General features: G+C 47.3%; 1 long non-coding RNA gene across 1 annotated transcript; it reads left to right on the forward strand.

The window, feature by feature from the left end:
- The first annotated feature begins 697 nt into the window (after positions 1–697).
- Positions 698–9,831, forward strand: LOC140384806 (uncharacterized). The gene is made up of 2 exons (XR_011933142.1): positions 698–1,038; positions 9,605–9,831. It is a non-coding gene; the product is annotated as an uncharacterized lncRNA (long non-coding RNA).
- Positions 9,832–14,618: the final 4,787 nt, after the last annotated feature.

Here is a 14,618-nt window from a genome sequence, read left to right on the forward strand (position 1 = left end):
CCCGCTATTCCCGTAACCCCATCTAACCTTTGGACACTAAGGGACAATTTGGCATGGCCAATCCACCTGACCTGCACATCTTTGGACTGTGGGAGGAAACCGGAGCACCCGGAGGAAACCCACGCAGACACAGGGAGGAAGTGCAAACTCCACACAGTCACCCGAGGTCAGAATTGAACCCGGGTCCCTGGTACAGTGAGGCAGCAGTGCTAACCAATGTGCCACCCGGACGAGTGTGACCAATTAACTGAGTCACTATGCTTCAGTACGTGTGAGGATTTTACCTTTTTAATAATTGTTTTTTTTTTTAAAAGGAGGATTTGTTGGTTCATGTCAGGCGCATGATTTCTTTTTTTATTCTTGGCAATGATTAAATTGACGGATAAATCCCAGATTGACAGAAATAAATTCTTGTCTCATTCCAGTTTGTAATGAGCATGAACAATGAATAATTGTTATTAAGCTGGCACTAAACTACCAAGAAAAATCTATAAGAATCATTGATGTGGGGATTTCCATGCTCACTTTAGAAGCACAGGGAAAGGTTGTTGATTTGAGATTGGGGTTAACACACAAATTGTAACAGGCAGAAGGAGCTTTTTACTCGGCATTGAGTCTGCATTTTACTTCAATAAACAATTTAAGAGAAAGAACTATACGGCAGCAGTCAGAAAAAAGGCACTAAAGGACAGAGGAAGGTTGATGAATGTAGGTGGGACAAGGATTACCCGTCAGATCATAATATTTGTGTCTGTCTACTGTGAGAGAGGCGTGAGAAGTGCCTCCCGAGCTATGGTAACAGCATTTAACTCTTGGAAGGACGTTATGGAGAGTCAGGAGTTCCTGGGTGGAAAATATATTTATTGCGACAGTGGCTTCATCGCTACGACTGAAAAATGAAGAGACACGTTTTGGGAAATGCCCAGTGGATGGCAGATGTTACACTTATATCCAGCAGCAGGTTAACAGAGTGGTGTTGGCAAAAGCCTAGGAACAGATCACGTTGCCTCAGATCCTTTATATGGGAGAATCTTAAAGGTAAGAGAAAAATGGACTCCAACGTTGATAACAATCTGCTTTTACAAGTCTAGGGGGGGGAACATTTTTGGCCTGCATTGATTTAAACTGAACTGAGTGATATATTCTTTCAGCCAGAAATTGGATTGCGCCATCGTTTCGGTGCGGAATAACAATTTGTGATTTTCCCATGCTGCTTCCTTTGGATATGATGCTGTTGGCTGCTTCTGTTCTCATTGGGGGCCAAACGTGATGTGCTGATAGGGCAGCCAGTGCTCTAGTCTCAAAGGCAGACTATTCCCCTGCAATAGAAGCTGCACTGAATGACAGAAGGCTGCTGCTGAATATTAAAGAACGGAAATGGAGCACAAGAACACAGGGCAGGCTCCAGGGTCAGGGATGTGGAACTGAAGGCCTCAGTGGCGGGGGTGGACGTGGGGACTGATGCTATCATTCTGCAAGGGGGCAGGACGTTCTCAAGGACAATACTGAGAAGAGAAAGGGAGGGAGGTGGCCAGGGTGGTCAATTCCCTGCATCTGGACATTAGATACTGGCACTAGTGCCACGAGAAGTCTATTTAGTTCACATGGGGGGGGGGTCAAGGTCAGTAAAGGTAACTTCACATGACATCCCCCACATACCAGCCCTTCACGCTGTTCAATGTACCACACTCCCATCACTCACCGAGGACAGGTCCCTGGTTCTCAGGTCTAACACATAATATCTAGATGCTCCACCTCACCCGCAGACACATTCTAGTGCTACGGGCCTCACACCCACCTCCGAGAGCCTCCACATACCAGCAATGTTCCAGCTGTGGCAGGCATATCAGTCAAACACAGTGCAATGCAATCACTGGCATTCTGCCCACTCTCTTGGATGACACGGTGACACACAATAGAAGGGAGCGGGGCACGAGGGCAAAAAGGACACCAAAATCCCCAGGGCCTGATGGAGGAAGTGATTCTTTGCATTATGGGGCCAGCTAAAATGCCTATGGCTTTTAACGTCGCTGAGAAAATTCAGAATGTTCCTGCTTTATAATTTTCCACAACTCCCAACAGACCCTCATTCTTTTATCTGGCACGGTGAGCAAGCAGAAGATGGTGTGACTATGGACTTATTGCTTCCCACTACCCCCACCTTCCATCCCCTCAATTTTCCCCTTCAGATATTCAGCTTTCAGACACCCACGATCTCTGCCTGTCCAACCACCCCAGCCTGAAGAGGAGGAGAGAGAACAACATCAAATGCAGATGAAGAGGCCCGCTCACTTGATCTGAAGCCTGTGGCTGCAAGCTCCGATGCTGCCGCGGTTGTATTTCAAAGGCTAATAAAGCATTGGAGTGAACTGATGGTGACTCACCAGGCATAAGTAGGCTGCAGCCAGACAGGGGGTAAAGAATGGTCGGTTTACCAGCTCACTGAAGGGCAATGTCGCAGGTTAATTCCGGGGAGACTAGATGAGGAATTCCACGGAGCGGCCTACAGGAGAGTGCTAAATGGACCTGCACAGTAGGATGCTGAGTTTATTGCCTGGCCTGCCAAGGAGCCTTCTGTCACTGTCAAGGAGCCTGGAGGAGTCTGGTTCCAACTTGGCAGAGATCATCTTGCCGTCTTCACAGCCTTTTCTCCATCTCCCTGTGATATTCTGCGGCCCCTGATTCGTTACAACTGCAGCTCCTGCACCTATTATCGCCTTCACACCTTGCCAAATCCAGGAGCTCACAGCAACACCTTCAAAAGCACCCCAGAGTGCTTTAGCAATTGCAGAAGCTCTTTAAAATGTCCTGATCTGCAAGTTAGGTCTCAATGGGCCCTTTATGCACCATGAGCGCAGGACACAACAAGCAGCTGAAAGTTCAATTTTTCGTGATCAATAAGCAAATTTGCCCAATGGCCCAAATTTGGTAACCAAGCATCACGTCACAGTGCTTTGCGATGGGATAGAATTCACTGAGTCTGGTATAGACAGAGGATGCTCCAGGGTGATCCACTCCAGGAGGGCAATCGGGTGGCAGTGGTGCGACTGATCAGGACTTTGCAGCCTCGATTTTTGGTGGAAAGGGACACTGCAGGTCAAAAGCCAATTGGGCCAATCCTGGGTTGTTGCACTAGATCCCCCAGTTTTTAAAGCACGGATTGAGCCATTGGCTTGCTTTAGATAATACTGACTGGGAGCGTTAGTGCAGTGCAATGGGCTAAAATTTAAAATTTCACAAGTATTAATGGCCTCCTGTTCCTGACATGAAAGGAGATCAGGTTGTATTTTTACTTAAATATTAATATTGGCGCTGAAGGATATGGTGTTAACAGATGTTTGGGTGTTTATATTTTGCTCTCGTGGCCAGAATTTTACTTTCCACCTGCAATAGCTCCAGAGCTGCTGCAGAGGAGGAGAAAGTGTCCTGTTTTACGCACCGATTTCACTCAAAATCTATTCAAAAGTACCAGTGAGCATTGGGAGGGTGAAAATCTTATGTATTTACCTTTTCGAATGGATGCTTTCAAAACGTTTCATAATTGTCACGTGCCTTCGGAGCACATTTATTCACCCTCTCAGGAATGTAGAATGTTGCATTGGTTTTAGTTTAAATTTTGCGTCTGCTCTGTACTAGAAGTAATTAATGCATGGCAGAAAGCTTAATTTGGGTGCTCTGATTCTGAAATGTAATTGAATCTCCGCAGTGGAAACTCCTGTGACCTGCTGCCCTCAGTAACCCAGGTCTTCTGCACCTATGGGCACAAATGGGCAGCACGGTAGCATAGTGGTTAGCACAATTGCTTCTCAGCTCCAGGGTCCCAGGTTCGATTCCCGGCTTGGGTCACTGTCTGTGCGGAGTCTGCACGTTTTCCCTGTGTGTGCGTGGGTTTCCTCCGGGTGCTCCGGTTTCCTCCCACAGTCCAAAGATGTGCAGGTGAGGTGGATTGGCTATGCTAAATTGCCCTTAGTGTCCAAAATTGCCCTTAGTGTTGGGTGGGGTTACTGGGTTATGGGGATAGGGTGGGGGTGTGGGCTTGGGTAGGGTGCTCTTTCCAAGAGCCGGTGCAGATTTGATGGGCCGAATGGCCTCCTTCTGCACTGTAAATTCTATGAAATATTCTCTGGCAATGAGGATTCTCTCCCTCCCTCTTCCCAATCCCAGGCCCTCACATTCAACAGGACCTCGCCCCGTTTCCTTACTCAGCTGATTCTCGTTTCCATTTCCAAAGGGTTCTTTGTTTCAGGGCAGCATGGTGGTGCAGTGGTTAGCACTGCTGCCTCACGGCCCCGAGGTCCCGGGTTCGATCCTGGCCCCGGGTCACTGTCCGTGTGGATTTTACTCATTCTCCCCATGTCGCCTGGGTCTCACCCCCACAACCCAAAGGTGTGCAGGGTAAGTGGATTGGCCACGCTAAATTGCCCGTGAATTGGGAAAAAAATTTAAAAAGGAAAAACAAAGGGTTCTCTCTCTGTTTCAGAAACTAAGTGCCGATGCCGGGAGTGAATCTGTGGTGTTCTACGACCACAGAACCAGCGGCATTCCCAAGGAATTCAAGATCCGTTAACGGGTTAGCGCCGGTGTCACGTGGAACTAGAGCAATTCCAATGAAAAACGGTGTCTGATTCGCCAGGACATTCGCGAGGCTGACAAGCTGCTGCACTCCACTCCCCACACGCACTCACTCCAGCCAACAAGATGGCAGCCCAAAGAGCGGCATCGCGGTTTGCAGATGCAGAACTTGAGAACCTGATGGATGCCGTGGAGGAGCGGCGGGGCACCCTGATACCCAGGGTGGGAAGGAGGCTGCCACCGTGCACCGGTCCTGAGCACAGGTGGCAGAGGCACCCAAACATCTGTTAACACCAGGGGCGAAATTCTCCCGAAACGGCGCGGTGTCCGCCGACTGACGCCCAAAACGGCGCCAATCAGACGGGCATCGCGCCGCCCCAAAGGTCCGGAATGCTCCTCATCTTTGGGGGCCGAGCCCCAACATTGAGGGGCTAGGCCAACGCCTGAGGAATTTCCGCCCCGCCAGCTGGCGGAAACGGCCTTTGTTGCCCCGCCAACTGGCACGGAAATGACATCTCGGGGCGGCGCATGCGCGGGAGCGTCAGCGGCCGCCGACAGTTTCCCACGCATGCGCAGTGGAGGGAGTCTCTTCTGCCTCCGCCATGGTGGAGACCGTGGCGGAGGCAGAAGGGAAAGAGTGCCCCCACGGCACGGGCCCGCCCACGGATCGGTGGGCCCCGATCGCGGGCCAGGCCACCGTGGGGGCACCCCCGGGGTCAGATCGCCCCGCGCCCCCCCCAGGACCCTGGAGCCCGCCCACGCCGCCTTGTCCCGCCGTTCAAAAGGTGGTTTAATCCACGCAGGCGGGACAGGCAATTTATCGGCGGGACTTCGGCCCATCCGGGCCGGAGAATCCAGCGGGAGGGCCCGCCAACCGGTAAAGATGTTCAAAGCTGGGGGCACTCTGTGATGGAGGTGGCTGAGGCACAGGACAGGATTGCCCTGTCACAGGCAGCTATGTATCTGGGCCACAAGGACATTGCAGCGGCGCTCCAGAACTTGGCCCAGTCACAACGATCATGGCTGTGGGCATCAAAGGCATTGCCCGGGTGCTGGCTGACCTGAGCCAGTCACAGGGGGACCTGACACAGTACCAGAAGGTGGTGGCACAGTACCAGAAGGTGGTGGCACAGTACCAGAGGATGGTGGCACAGTACCAATGAGAAGTGGTACATGACCGTGAACAATGAGACCCTGGTCGAGCTGAGAGTGGGCCTCCAGGACTGGTAGCGGCAGGTGGCGCGGGAGCCCCCGGTACCCGCCCTGGCCAGAACTCCATCCCAAAGAGTAGCCCGGGGGCCACTGGACACCCCAAAGAAAGGGAAGGTGAAGGGGCCCGTGGCGGTGACCCTGCAAGGGAGGTGACTGAATACAGACTTGCTAAAACTACTTCAGCCACTGGAATCAAACGCAAATTCAAATATATTGCTGTTTATATTACAGATTCTCTAACTTTCTCAGGGCAGGCATCACAAGACGGTCTCAGAGCCTCTGTTATCCTTTATTAATTATAGCAGCCCTTATTGACAAAAATCTCTCTCTCCAACTGTATTTATTTTCTGTACTTATATTCAATATCTCTATTCTGTTACTTGGTATTTATTTAGCTTTTCTTTAAAAAACCAATTACTTCTAACTTTCTCTGTCAAGGTACATTTCGAGCTCTTTCATGGTATGTAATTTTCTTACTAGATTTGATTGGCATCCTTCCATCTGCGAGAGAAGATGGGAAAACTACCTCAGAACTCTGGTGAGCTCAGATCTCATCGTCTGCTGCACCTCTTTTGACGTGTGTCAGTGGTATGATGTATGCCACAGGGTGATATTATGCGTCACCTGCAGTTGCATGATGGACTGTCGCTAGCTAGCTTACTGTGGAAGAAGAATTAATACCCAAGTCTCTCATGCATCACCAAGACTCCTGTGGTGCCTCTATCTGGTGACAGAGGGAAAGTAGGCACTACGGCCTGAGGCTAAATGAAAGGGGATCAGAAAGGAACCTTGGTCATCCGGAGATGCGATATGCACACACACCTTGGTGTCCATCACCCCATATGCGTCAAATAAATGTAAATGTCGCCACAGTCCCAGAGGATCATTTTTTTTTCAAATTTGGGGATTTGAATCATTTGAACCTGTCATATCTTTTAACTTCTGAATTAACTTTCTCCACCTACTGTGCACAGAGGTAAAACTTACTGTAAAAAAGGCTCAAAAGACAAAACTGCAATTCATCACCTTTGCTGTCATGTGCATAGTGGATAGACAGGTTTAACTCTGCAGGAAACTGAAACAATTTGTTTTCCAGCTCTTGAAGTATTTTAGCAGTGTCAAAAATCCACAAAGCCCCACTTGTCATCGTCACTAATTATCTACTAGGCAAGGAAATTAGCTTTCCAGATTTCATTCCCTGTCTGCTGTAAATCTTTTCTCTTCCAATTTGCCTCTTTCTCCTGGGTGGGCAAATTAAGCTCCCCTTCGCATTCCCCCAAAAGATGCTTTCTATGATTTTCTATTTTACTGTTCACATCTGGGTTTCATATTAGCCTTTAATTAATCCTTAGTGATTGCTGGGCATTGACAGCCAACCAGGGAAAGCTCTGATTACACCCTGACCATGCCTGGTGACAGACCAGGCCAGGCAAGCGCTGCAAAGGCTGTGATTTACCACCGCTCCCTGATCTCCACCAGGACGCCTCTGTATACATTCTTTTTTAAATGACAAAATATGTAAATGATAATGGCCTGCTCCAAATGAAACCGCTTGAAGGTAAAGATTTGTCGAGCGCATTTAAAATTGAGTCTAATGTGTGTGGCACTGTTGAAAAAAGAAATTCAAAGCAGTCACAGAGAAATTCCTCATAGGTCTTCATCTATTAAAAACTTTCTTTGACCCAGTAGCTCAAACTGATGAGCATTGGACTGCTAGCCAGGAGGTCACAAGTTCAGGTCTCTGGTGCTTGCTGTCATCTGCACTTGCCTCAATTGGGTGCGTTGTGCCACTTTGGAAGCAAGTTGCTGGACTGTGCTTAAGACAGGAGAAACTGGCACAGTCAGGGATCACAGTGCTTGAATTATGCCTCCTTGTGGCCAGTAAAGGACTGGTATTGATGACGTCCGGAAATCTGCTGTCCACCATCCTTGCTTTCCCCCTGATGTGCAATGACTATACTTTATTTTCAATGTTTCACATTTTGGAATTTTGAAACTTGGCAATAATAATATTGAAAATGTGCCTTCAACTTATTACACTGCCCTTTGGCAGAAATGTTGGGAGTTCTGTTATAAACAAGAGTGTGGACTTTGACTGTTGTGCTGAAAGCAAATTTTATATAGCTATAACTAAACTACGTTGATATCCTTAAGCTTTAAGAATAAGCGTTGAGGTTTATAACTGTGTTTTGCCTCTCAATTTTACTTAGAGATTGAAATTCAAATTTTGTTTCTTAAATGAGATACACTTTTGTTTGCTAAAGATCTGCTTTTTCTATTCCTGCAGGGTGTCAGTCATGTGTGTGGTGTGCAATGAAGAGGCCTGACACCTTTTGATCGTGACACAAGGATATCAAACATTTTATTCTACTTTAGATTATCAGAATTGATTATATAGCCATTTTTCTAAGAGTTCAACCAAGGGTTCAGCCTGAGCATAGCTTCAACCTGAAAAAGATTATAACTTTGGTTGCACTTTTAGGCCAGGATTTTACAGATGGCGGGGTTTCCTGGCCTGCATCACCAACAATGCTGGCTCCATGGAGTATTGAATGGCTGGAGATGGGACTGAGAGCCCCTCAGTCAGCTACTCTCGAAACCCAATAGCACCAAGGGGTTGCAGTGGACAGGGTTGGGAGTGCAAGCAAAACCTAATTCCCAGGAGCCCAGGGCCTGATATGTGTGGAAGTCTTCTGGGTGGGGATGGGTTGGGTTGATGCCTGGTAGGGTGGGTAAAGGAGAGGTGGGGGTGTTGATGGAGAGGCCAGGAAGAAAGTAGCAACTACGGAAAGGCAGAACTTGTAAGGGGAGCAACACCCAATGTTCACAAAAGGCTGGTTGATGGCGGCAAACACCCCTTTCCGACCAAGGTCCGAACAGGGTCATTTTCTGGGCTTATCATGCTCCTGAACACCCCTGCCTGCCTGGAAATTGAGGCAGGCCTCAAGTGGTAATTAATTGGCCATTTAAAGGCCCTAATTGGAGCAAGGGCGAGCGGTGAAGGATTGAAGAGAAGCTGGTGCAAGCAGAAGGCTGGTGGGAAGGTCAACCATTTTATGTTAATCAAAACAACTGGGAAGGTCATCCAAGGAATATTACTGGCCCCCATATTCATTTTAAAATTATGCTGCAATAGAATCCATACTCTATGGTGGAAGGTAAGCAAAGGATTAGGGAATCATTGCCAGTGTATATAAATCAGTTCACTCGGCGTCTCTCGAAGGAACTGGGTGAGACTGTGGGGAGGATGTTTCATCCCTGTTTTCGGGGGTCAGGAATTAGGGAGGGGACGGATAATGGAGTTCCAAAATGGTTTCTCTACTGGTGGAATTTCCTGTTGAAATTGTCCCCCCCCCCCCACCAAAGACATAATAGTGTTCCCACCATTCATCAGTGCCACTCATCCCATGCCATTCATTGAGCAGGCCGCCCCGTTGTATCAACCTCAACCTTTGAACATCCGCCCTCTCCCCCCACCAACGTGCTAACACATCGGTGGGGTTTAAAACAGGTTTTGTAAAATGGAGATTTGGCAAACAGAATCTGCTGGGGGTGCACAGCTAAGTACAGACCCCAGGGGGGGGGGGAGAGGATTATGCCAGGGCAGTACTCTAGCAGTTCCTGGATACTGCCCCCAGGCACTACCTGGGGGCAGTGCAAGGGCAGTTCTTGGGAGCACTAACAAGGGAGCTACCATTGGAGAGGTTCAAACTGGGGGGATTCCTAAGATGTGGGGGAGTTCTGTTGGGAGAGATTCCTATGTCTGGGATGGAGGGTGGCTCCGTGGGGTATTTATGTTTTTATTTTTGTTTTTTTTCAGATTCCCCAGTCTGTCCGGAGCTGAGGTTGCTGGCAGGGCGGGATCATTCAGAGAACCCCATCTACACTTCAATTCTTTTTTATATGTGTTTAAAAATATGGTGGAAAAACCCGGCAAGGCAGCTGGCGGGCTCTCTGCTTTCCCCGCCCGAGACAACACTTTGAAATTTGTTTTTCAAATTCCGCCCTGTAACTTTGTTGCCTTGACAATAAACCTATTATATAGTATAGACTAACTTCAGATTCAGTCCCAATAATGGTATGTTGAAGAATATTAACACTCCCTGCTGACGGGAAATTGTAAAATTCTCTCCTCAGACTGGCTTTAAAATAAATTGGTGAGCTTCCATTTTGTCTTTCGGAACCAATTCTCCCAAAATGATTGTATTTTGCCACCTACAGTGGGCTGGGCTGTTTGGCTACATTAGAACAACGATTGTACTTCAAAAAGTAATTCATTTGATATGAAGTGCTTTATAATGTCTCTTGGATAAGTTAAGGCACGAAAGATTCAAGTCAGGAATGTGGTACTCACCCCTTTACTGAATATTATCCAGGACAATACTTTGGTACCTAAGAGATCTAGGAGTACAGGTCCACAGGTCATTGAAAGGGGCAACACAGGTGGAGAAGGTAGTCAAGAAGGCATACGGCATGCTTGCCTTCATTGGCCGGGGCATTGAGTATAAGAATTGGCAAGTCATGTTGCAGCTGTACAGAACCTTAGTTAGGCCACACTTGGAGTATAGTGTTCAATTCTGGTCGCCACACTACCAGAAGGATGTGGAGGCTTTAGAGAGGGTGCAGAAGAGATTTACCAGAATGTTGCCTGGTATGGAGGGCATTAGCTATGAGGAGCGGTTGAATAAACTCGGTTTGTTCTCACTGGAACGAAGGAGGTTGAGGGGAGACCTGATAGAGGTATACAAAATTATGAGGGGCATAGACAGAGTGGATAGTCAGAGGCTTTTCCCCAGGGTAGAGGGGTCAATTACTAGGGGGCATAGGTTTAAGGTGAGAGGGGCAAGGTTTAGAGTAGATGTACGAGGCAAGTTTTTTACGCAGAGGGTAGTGGGTGCCTGGAACTCGCTACCAGAGGAGGTGGTGGAAGCAGGGATGATAGTGACATTTAAGGGGCATCTTGACAAATACATGAATAGGATGGGAATAGAGGGATACGGACCCAGGAAGTGTAGAAGATTGTAGTTTAGTCGGGCAGCATGGTCGGCACGGGCTTGGAGGGCCGCAGGGCCTGTTCCTGTGCTGTACATTTCTTTGTTCTTTGTTCTTTGTTCTCTGTCACAGTGGTCAATATTCATCTCCATCATTGGTGCACAATATTCATCTTCTCCATCATTGGTGCACTGACCTCAGAAGCATCTTTCTCGCTCGCGACCTCTTTCACCCAGAGTGACAAGGGCAGCGATGTCATGCCAAAGCAATCATTCTTTATTATTCGGGCAGGCGATGTGGGCATCTCTGGCTGGGCCAGCATTTATTGCCCATCCCTAATTGCCCTTCAACTGAGTGGCTTGCTAGGTCATTTCAGAGGGCATTTTAAGACCAACCACATTGCTGTGGGTTTGGAGTCACGTGCAAGGATGGCAGATTTCCTTCCCTAAATGACATTGGTGAACCAGATGGTTTGATGGCTATCATTAGACTTTTCATTCCAGATTTTTTAATTCAAATTTCATCATCTGCCATGGTGGGATTTGAACCTGACTCCCCAGAGCATTACCCTGAGTCCCTGGATGACACGACAATGCCACAACAATGCCTCAATGCCACAGCTTCCCCTTGATGGCGTAGTGCTAATTCCCCTCCAAGTCACATGACATTCTGATTGATACAAATGCCACCATTTCTTCATCATTGTTATGCCAAAATCCCTGTATTCATGACTAAACATTATCATGGGAATGCCACAGGAACACAAGGAGAAGGTCCATTAACATGTTCTTAGGGCAACAAAGCTAGCATGAATACAATGGGCTGATTCTATGATTCAACAGGGATAGACATTAATTGCAATGTCATATCACAATTAAAAAAAAAAAATCTTTATTGTCACAAGTAGGTTTACATTAACACTGCAATGAAGTTACTGTGAAAAGCCTCTAGTCGCGACACTCCGGCGTCTGTTCGGGTACAGAGAGGGAGAATTCAGAATGTCCAGATTACCAAATTACACATCTTTGGGACTTGTGGGAGGAAACCGGAGCACCCGGAGGAAACCCATGCAGACACGGGGAGAACGTGCAATCTCCGCACAGACAGTGACCCAAGCCGGGAATCAAACCTGCGACCCTGTTAACCACTGTGCTACCGTGCCGCCCCTTGTTTTCAGAAGAAAGTTCTTTAGATGACAAAAAGAGATGACTGGATTTTCTTTTTATACTGTGTTACCCAGAGCAAAGCTTTTACATTTGACCTTTTTAGTCTGAATTCCCAGGAGAACCATCATAGCACACACAATAAAGCTACAATTTGCTCAACTAAGCTTTCAGGATGTGCGTCATTCCATATAGTCGGGAGGGAGCGTGATAGCAGCAATGCCTGCGTCATGTCACCCAATGTGTCAGCCTGAGGCTATTCAGTCAAGATGGTCAAGGAGTGAGCCCAACACAATTATCTGCCCTGAACGAAAGCTATGAATGTTGCCCTTCTGACAGTCGTAAAGCAAAATAATTGTGGAAGGTGCTGACTTCCCTCTCCCTGTGGAGCAGGAACATCAAAGGTGTGATCAGCGATCTGATATTGGTGACCTCATTCTCTTAAGACTGGTGTAAATAGCTAAGTTTGTAAGCCAGATAATGCTCAGGATATCAGTCTACTTTTTTCAAAGTGCATGGAATTTATTAATATATTCAGCTTGACTCAGTTGGTCGCATTCTCTTCTCTCAGTCAGAAGGTTGTAGGTTCAAGCCACTTGTCAGGATTGCAATGTCGTAAACAAGTGTTGCATTTTCAGGTGTGCTATCTTTCAGAGGCGACATCAAGTCAAGGCCTTTTCCAATGGTTCAGGCGAATTCAAAAGTAGAATTCAAAATTCCACATTCTTTTTGCAGACTGTTCCTAAAGACCATATAACAACAATAACTACTTGTATGGTATAGCATCTTTAAGGTAACAGAACATCCCAAGCCACTTCACAAGGGACATTGAAAAATAAAATACAAGACCATGCTTTATAAAGAGACCAATAGCTTGGTGAAAACAGGAGGTTTTAGTGGCAATAAGCAAGGTACAAAGGCGGAGAATTTGGGAAGGGAATTCCAGGCCTGGACGCTGAAGGTGGGGCCACCAATGGTGTAGCAAATAAAATTGGGAATGCTCAGGAGGTCAGGATTAGAGGAGCACAGACATCCTGGAGGGTGGTGGGGCTGGCGGAGATACAGAGATTGGGAGGGGAGACCCCATGAAGAAATTCGAAAACAAGAATGGAAATGTTAAAATCAAGATGCTGAATAGATAACCTTAATATTTAAAAAGTTATCCAGTGGCACATCTGGTGCATGAACAGGGTGTGATCTGTATCACAGTCAGAGCTATGGTACCTATATGTGTTGAGAATGCTGTTAAGAGAGTCATGTCTGGTGATGACCAGTTGGGCTAATACCCTGATCTCAGATCACCAGGGCATCTTGTGCTAGCGACACAAAGCTCATGCTAACATGCTATGATGTGAATTCCATCAGCTGAACCAACAATATCTGTGTTGACTCAGCCACATTCATGAGGTGCAGAGAACTGGCCACGAGGTCATGACTTGCTGGGCATCCATACCTCCACTGTAAGGAGAAAGATGGTAGGCAATGATAGCTGGGTGTCAGTCGCCTTCACCCATGACCTCTTGAGGCCAGCTGTTTGGAAGGGCATTGGGAGAGGTGAGCAGAAATGAAAAGCTCAGCTGTCCGAGAAGAGGGCTCAGAGAAAACAGAGACCAGCGAATTCTGCACCTTCTCAGCCCACTGTCTTCCTCTGCAGCAAATACTGCAGAGACGATTATGCCAGAGTGAGGGCTTCTGAACCACACCAGCTAATGGTTAACACAGAGTTTGCCACCATGGCTCAAACCAATTATATTGGCAAAGCCATTGAAACAGAAGTCAGTGCATGACGCCGCAGGCATTCAGAAGGTGAAAATGTATAGCAGTTAAGGTGAAAAGGAAAATTGCAAGATACAGGAATTTCCAGAACTCAATAAACCATCCAGCTGTTAGCAACACAAGCCGCAGTTTGTGTGAAGACAATTATTCCCATTATCAACTGATCTGGCATTGAATCCATTCACTAACATCAGGCTTGTTCAGCTTTACTGGCCAAGTGGAAAATAGGAGATGTGTTACTTTGTGTAGTGGTAAACAAATGTAACTACTTGGCAAACTGATCGAGTGACACTGACAAGACTGGAGTTGTCTAAACATTGGCATACAGTTTTAAAGATCTTCTTCTGATGTGAAAGAGTGTTAGTGGATGATGCGCCCCTTTGCAGTTGTTAACAACAAAGATGCCCCCTTGCTCAACCAATAGAATTCTGCGTAGGATGACGGATCCTGTCAGCCCTTTCGTATATTAAGATATTCTGGCTCCCGGTGTGACTGAGAATTGGCAGAACTTTCATTTGTATACTTGGCACACTGAAACATGAGCCAATATTGGAGCTCAAATCTAGCAAACATTGTAGTGGCACTGCGTTTCCAAACTAGCATGCTGTTAGGCTGCACATAGAACATTTAAAAATATTCTGCGGAATTCTCCGTCGGTGGGATCATCCGCTTCGCCGGCAGTGCACCCACGCCTGCGGGTTTCCTGACGGCGTGGGGGTAGCCATAATGGGAAGCCCCATTGGCCGGCTTCGGGAACGGAGAATCCCGCTGCCGGTGGGGGCGCGCAGGAAAACGGGGTTGGCGGGACGGAGAATCCCGGCCATTATTTATTAAAAATGCAATAAAATACTGGTACTATGCTTTGCTATATAATATGCTCAGAAATGCCATATCTATGTGAAC

The sequence above is a fragment of the Scyliorhinus torazame genome, chromosome 10 (assembly GCF_047496885.1).
Source record: "Scyliorhinus torazame isolate Kashiwa2021f chromosome 10, sScyTor2.1, whole genome shotgun sequence".
Classification (NCBI taxonomy): Eukaryota; Metazoa; Chordata; class Chondrichthyes; order Carcharhiniformes; family Scyliorhinidae; genus Scyliorhinus; species Scyliorhinus torazame.